Here is a 7,720-nt window from a genome sequence, read left to right as displayed (position 1 = left end):
CAGCTTGAGATCGGATGAGAATCCAACATTCCCTAATATTATGACAAGGATGGGGGCATTTCTTTGCACATACTTTTTTTCTTTTACAAGTTTAAATTTTTTAAAGCCCAATTTTTAAAACTTCTACTTCATTTTACTATCTCTAATGGAAGTTCTTTCCAGATTGCCTACCAAGCTTTCTCCTGTTCATCCATATTCTAAACATAGTTCCATCTTGTTTGTCTAACTTTGTCATTTAACTACGTGAGCATTGGGAAGTTCTCACTTAAATGTTAAAGGCACATAAGCTCCAACCAAATGAATTTATTAGCACGTATAAAAGACAAAAATTCCATGTGTATTTAGAAGAGACTGGCAATCATTTTTCCCCCAACAGTGTTAAATTCATTAATGTTAGATTCCAAATAAAAAGTTAAAAGATGAAGAGAAACATGGAAACTCATCTGTTGAGTTCCAGCCATGCACCAGAGACCGGTACTTTCTTTTTTTTTTTTTGAGACCGGTACTTTCACATCCATTTTCATCTTGTTCTCACAGTTGAGTTAAAGGTAAAGAGACTACAGCACACACGCCGACCACCCACCCATCCCCAGCAATGTTAGGTTCATATTTGAGTGTGTGCATGTTGTATGCCAAGTGCCAAGCACTAGTCTGAGGCACTGGGAATACTGTATGAAAAAACAGAGAAGGCCCCTCTTCTCGTGGAACATACATGCTGCTTTGGACTGAGATGACCAAGCTTGCCTCATGGCATCAGTACTGAGTGCCTTCTGTGGGCCAGATACTGGACCAGTCAGGCAAATCACTGTAAGGCACTCTTGCCAGCCCTTAGAAAAGGTGAAATGCAGTGCTTGTTCTAGGCTGTACCATTTCTTCTAGACACCTCATTGGGCCAGGATATAGCAATAATGTTTGAGGATAAAGTTGGGTACTGCCTCTTCCTCTGCCTCCCATGATCTAAGGGAAGAAAGACCTTGGGAAGCTGAAGAGGAAGTCTCTAAATTTGATTCATTTGCCTACCTGTATCTACTATGAGCTAGGTGCTTTTATGTACATCAGGACCTAATCCCTTTTTAAAAGGCAAAGACAGGGACGCCTGGGTGACTCAGCGGTTGAGCATCTGCCACCTTGGGCTCAGGACATGATCCTGGAGTTCCAGGATCGAGTCCCACGTCAGGCTCCTGCATGGAGCCTGCTTCTCCCTCTGTGTCTCTGCCTCTCTCTGTGTCTCTTGGGAATAAATAAATACAATCTTTAAAAAATAAAATGCAAAGACAAAAGTTCAGAGAGGTGAAGTGATTTTCTCAATGTACCACAGCTAGTGACAAAGCTAGGATTAATTTTTCAATTTCTCTGGCTCTACTGCCAGAGAAAAAATTTCATCACTTGGCAAGAATTACAGGAAGATACTTAAAAGTTACAACAGCTGGGATTTGAACTCAGGTTCAAGTCAGGGTTTCTACAAGACTGAATCTTTCCTAGAACAGTATATTTCTAAGTTCCTGCAGAACAACGTACACCGGCCCACCGCTGTGAATAAATTTTAAAGGCTGCATCATTTGATCAAGACTCAAAGTCCTGCCTGGGAGTGCCCATTTGTCCAAGCCTAGGTTGTCATCCAAAATTTCACATGCCAAGGAGTAAAGAGAAGAAGGAGAGCTCATTTTAGCTTCTCAGTGGGAAATGTGTATTGACGTCCACAAAAATGCACTCAATAGGGAATTTCCCCAAAGTAGGAGACAAAGAAATAGAAATCTCCTCTATAACCTCTTTGGGTATTCAAAATCCACACATGTCCTTTTCCACACTTAATCTCCTGTTGCCCCTCATCCATCCAAAAGAAAAGAAGAACAAACAAAAAGGATAAGAAATAGAAAACAGGGATGCCTGGGTGGCTCAGTGGTTGAGTATATGCCTTCAGCCCAGGGCATGATCCTGGAGTCCCGGAATTGAGTCCCGCATTGGGCTCCCTGCTTGTCTCTCTGCCTGTGTCTCTGTATCTCTCTTGGTCTCTCATTAAGTAAATTTCTTAAAAAAAAAAAAATTCACAAATGTGGTAGATAATAATAAACTATCAATAATCATCACAGGCAGATTTTACCAAACATATTTTTTAAGATTTTAATTCATTTGAGAGAGTAAATAAGAGACCACAAACAGGGTGTGGCAGAGGTAGCGGGAGAAGCAAGCTCCCCACTGAGCAGGGAACCTGATGGGGGGTTTGATCCCAGGACCCCAGGATCATGACTGGATTTGAAGGCAGATACTTAAACAACTGAGCCACCCAGGCACACCGAATTCTACCAAACATTTAAAAAGTAGATACATATTTTTCTTCAAACTATTCCAAAAAAATGCAAGAAGGAAAACTTCCAAATCCATTTTATAAGGCCAGTATCACCCTGATACCAAACTCAGATAAATGCCAAAAAAGGGAACCATTGGCCAATATGAACATTGATGCAAAAATCCTCAACAAAATACTACCAAACAGAATCCAACAATACATTTTAAAAAATCATACTGCCATTATGTGGGATTTATTCCCAGGATGCAACTGGTTCAGTATTTGCAAATCACTTGTGATTGTTTATCGAAAAGGGACAAAAGCCATATGATGATTTCAATAGATCCAGAAAAGCATTCGACAAAGTACAACATCCATTCATGATTAAAAAAAACCTGCACAGTAGGTCCAGAGGGAATACACCTCAAACATAATAAAGGCCTTATATGAAAAACCCAAAACCAAAAATAAAAACAAATCACAGCCAACATCATTCTCATGTGGAAAGCCAGAGCTTTTTCTCTAAGGTAAGAAATAAAAATGTCCACTCTCACTACTTTTATTCTACATAGTATTGGAAGTCCTAGCCACAGCAATTAGACAACATAAATAAAAGGCATCCACTCGGCTTAGTGGTTGAGCGTCCGGGCATGATCCCAGATCCTGGGATCGAGTTTCCCATTGGGCTCCCTCCTGGGAGCCTGCTGCTCCCTCTACTTATTGTCTCTGCTCTCCCTATGTGTAATCGATCATAAATAGGTACATACAAAATAAAATAAAAAATACATACATAAAATGGCATCGATTGGTAAGGAAAGGGTAAATTAAAACTTGCTACTTACAGATGACATGATAGTATACAGAGAAAACCCTAAAAACTACCCAGAAAGCTGCTAGAACTGATAATTTAGTAAAATCACAGGAAACAAAAATTGATGTACAGAAATCTGTTGCATCACGTACACTAATACTGAAGCAGCAGAAAGTGAAATTAAGAAAAAAATCCCATTTACAGTTGCACCAAAAACAAGATATCCAGGAATTAAACCAAAGGGGTGAAGGGCTTGTACTCTGAAAACTATGAAACACTGATGAAAGAAATGGAAGATAATGGCAAAGAAATGAAAAGACATCCCATGTATATGGGTTGGAAGAACATATTTTCAAAGTGTCTATTAGCGATCTACAGATTTAATCCCATCCCTATCAGAATAGCCAACAGCATTTTTCAACAGAACTAGAACAAACGATCTTAAAATTTGTATGGATCCAGGATGCCTGGGTGGCTCAGGTTGAGCATCTGCCTTTTGGCTCAGGTGGTGATCCTGGGGTCCGGGATCGAGTCCCACATCGGGCTCCCTGCGAGGAGCCTACTTCTCCCTCTGCCTATGTCTCTGCTGTGCTCTGTCTCTCATGAATAAATATAAATAAATCTATCATCTTAAAAAAAATTGTATGGAACCACAAAAGACCTCAGATAGCCAAAGCAACTTGAAAACTAAAAACAATTGGAGTTATCACAAGTCCAGATTTCAAGTTATATTACAAAGCAGTACTAATTAAAATAGCATGGTACTGGCATAAAAATAGACAAATCGATCAATAAAATAGAGCACAAAGCCCAGAAATAAATCCACAATTGTATGATCAGGCTTTTCAACAAATGATATTGGGGGAACTGGACAGCCACATGTAAATGAATGAAATTGGACCACTTTATTTCACCATATACAAAAATACACTCAAAATGGATTAAAGACCTAAATGTGACACCTGAAACCATAAAAATCCTAGAAGAGAGCTCAAGGCAATAATTCATCTGACATTAACCAAAGTAACATTTTTCTACATATGTCTCCTGAGGCAAGGGAAATCAAAGCAAAATAAGCTATTGGGACTACATATAAAATAAAAAGTTTCTGTATAGCAAAGGAAATGATCAACAAAAGGCAACCTACTGAATGTGAGAAGATGTTTGTAAATGACATATCTGATAAAGAATTAGTATCCGAAATATATAAAGAACTGATACAACTCAATACCCAAAAAACACCTAAATGATCCAATTTAAAAATGGGCAGAAGATATGAGCAGACATTTCTCCAAATAAGACATAGAGATGGTCAATAGACATGAAAAGATGCTCAACATCACTCATCATCAGGGAAATGCAAATCAAAACCACAATGAGATATCATCTCATACCTGTCAGAATAGCTGAAATCAAAAACACAAGTGTTGATGAGGATGTGGAGAAAAAGGAGCCCTTGTGCACTGTTGGTGGGGATGCAAACTGTGGTGGCCACTGTGGAAAACACTATGGAGTTTCCTCAAAAAAATAAAAATAGACCTATCCTATGATCCTGTAATTGTGCTACTGGATATTTACCAAAAAAAAAAAAAATACAAAAACACTAATTCAAAGGAATACATGCACCCTTATATTTATCGTAGCATTATTTACAATAGCCAAATTATGGCAGCAGCCCAAGTATCCATCAATAGATGAATGGATAAAGATGCAGTGTGTGTATACACACTGGAATATTATTCAGCCATAAAGAAAAGAATGAAATCGGGACACCTAGGTGGCTCAGTCAGTTAAACGTGCTTTATTTAGCTCAGGTTGTGATCCCAAAGTTCTGGGATCCAGCCCCGCTGAGCAGGGAGCCTACTTCTCCCTCTCTTGCTCCCCCTGCTTGTTCTCTCTCTGTCAAATAAATAAAAATCTTGAAAAAAACAATGAAATTTTGCCATTAGCAACAACATAAATAGAGCTAGAGACTATAATGCTAAGCAAAATAAATCAGAGAATGAGAAATATATGATCTCACTCATAGGTGGAATTTAAGAAACAAAAAAGACAAACCAAGAAACAGACTCTTAACTATAGAGAACCAACTAATATTTACCAGGGGTGGGGGAGTTGGAGAAATGGAAAAACTGGAAGAGGATTAAAGAGTACACTTATCATGATGAAAAATAAAATGATTTTTAAAAAAACAACACCCCCATACTGAAAAAACTAAAAATCACTTCAAATATCAATGATTAAATTAAAAACAGACTGAGTGGATTAAAAAATAAGACCCAAGTATATATTTTGTACAAGAAAACCATTTTAAATACAGAGAAACATTAAAAGTAAAAAGATAGGGGCACTTGGGTGACTCATTTAAATGGCTGATTCTTGATTTCAGCTCAGGTCATGATCTTGGGGTCCTGGGATCAAGACCCACATTGGGCTCCATGCTTGGTGGAGAGTCTCTTTCTAGTCCTCAACTCCTGCTCACAGGCTCTCCCTAAAATAAATATTAAAAAAAAGAAAAAGAAAAAGAATAGGGTCACTTGGGTGGCTCAGTGGTTGAGCATCTGACTTCAGCTCAGGTCCTGATGCTGGGGTCCTGGAATCAAGTTCTACATTGGGCTCCCTGCAGTAAGCCTGTTTCTCCCTCTGCCTGTGTCTCTGCCTCTGTGTGTGTGGGTCTCATGAATAAATAAAATCTTTTTTTTTTTTTTAAGTAAGGGAAAGCCCAGGTGGCTCAGCGGTTTAGCACCTGCCTTCCTCCCAGGGCGTGATCCCAGAGTCCCGGGATCAAGTCCCACGTCGAGCTCCCTGCGTGGAGCCTGCTTCTCCCTCTGTCTGTGTCTCTGCCTCTCACTCTCTGCATTTCTCATGAGTAAATAAATAAAATATTTTTAAAAAATAAATAAAATTTTAAAAAAGTAAAAGAATGGAGAAAGATATATCATGGTAAATCACAAGAAAGCTCAATCAAGTTAGTTCATTTCAGACAAAGACTTCAGAGCAAGGAAAATTATCAGGGATAAAGAGGGACATTACATAATGATAAAGAGATGACTTCTCTAAGATGATGTAAAACTCCTTCAGTATATGCACCTAAAAAGTATCAAGTACATGGGGTAAAAACTGCAAAGAGAAAAACACAAATCCACTATCACAGTTGAAGACTTCAACATCTCTCTTGGTAGGTGACAGATCCAGCAAGCAGCAAATCACAGTGTCATCAATGAACTAAATCAAATTGACAGTTATAAAATACTTCACCTAATGAGAATACACATTCTTCTCAAGCCTACATGGACCATTCACCAAAATGGACCACATTCTGAGCCATAAAACAAACCTTAACAAATTTAAAAGAATGAAATCATGTTAAGTATGCTCTCAGATCACATAGAATTAAACTAGAAATCAACAACAGATAGCTGGAAAATTCCCCCAAATACTTGGAGATGAAACAACACAATTCTAAACAACACAAGTCAAAGAAATCTCAAGAGAAATATTTTTAAGTAAATGAAAATATAATCTAAAATTTGTGGGATGCGGGCAGCCCAGGTGGCTCAGCAGTTTAGCACCACCTTCAGCCCAGGGTATGATCCTGGAGACCCGGGATCGGGCTCCCTGCATGGAGCCTGCTTCTCCCTCTGCCTTGTGTCTCTGCCTCTCTCTGTGTGTGTCTGTCATGAATAAATAAATAAAATATTTTTAAAAAAGAATAAAATATAATTTGTGGGATGCAGCAAAAGCAGTCCTTAGAGGAAAATATATAGCATCAAATGTATCTACAGAAAAGAAAGGGGTACCTAGCTGGCTTGGTTGGTGGAGTATACAACCATTGATCTCAGGGTTGTAAGTTCAAGCCCCACATTGGCCATAGACCTACTGTGAAAAAGAAAAAGATCTGGGATCCCTGGGTGGCGCAGCGGTTTGGCGCCTGCCTTTGGCTCAGGGCGCGATCCTGGAGACCTGGGATTGAATCCCATATCGGGCTCCCGGTGCATGGAGCCTGCTTCTCCCTCTGCCTATGTCTCTGCCTCTCTCTCTCTCTCTCTGTCTCTCTCTCTCTCTGACTATCATAAATAAATAAATTTTTAAAAAAAATTTAAAAAAAAAGAAAAGAAAAAGATCTGAAATTAATAATCTAAGCTTCTGCCTTAGGAAACTAGAAAAAGAGCAAAGTAATCCAAAGTAAGCAGATGGCAAGAAATAATAAAAATTAGAGCAGAAATCAGTGAAATTGAAAATAAATCAGTAGGAAAAAAAGCCAATGAAATCAAAGAATGATTTTTTTAAATAAACTTCTAGCTGAGCTAAGCAATAAAAAAGACACAAATCATTAATGTCAGAAGTAAAAGAGGCCATCACTACTAATCCTGTGGACATTAAAAGGATATTAAAAGAATATTATGCACAACTCCACAAAGCTGATTATCTAGAAAAACACAATCTACCAAAACTGACATAGAAATTATCTGAATAGGCCTATGTCAATTTAAAAAATTGAATCAAAAATTAATAACCTTCCAAAATAGAGAGCACCAGGCCCATATGTTTCACTGGGGGATTCTATCAAATATTTAAGAAAGAAATCATACCAATTCTCAATCTCTTTCAGAAAATAGATA

Source organism: Nyctereutes procyonoides, unplaced genomic scaffold, assembly GCF_905146905.1.
Source record: "Nyctereutes procyonoides isolate TBG_1078 unplaced genomic scaffold, NYPRO_anot_genome, whole genome shotgun sequence".
Lineage (NCBI taxonomy): Eukaryota > Metazoa > Chordata > Mammalia > Carnivora > Canidae > Nyctereutes > Nyctereutes procyonoides.
Note: the sequence above shows the minus strand (reverse complement) of the source record.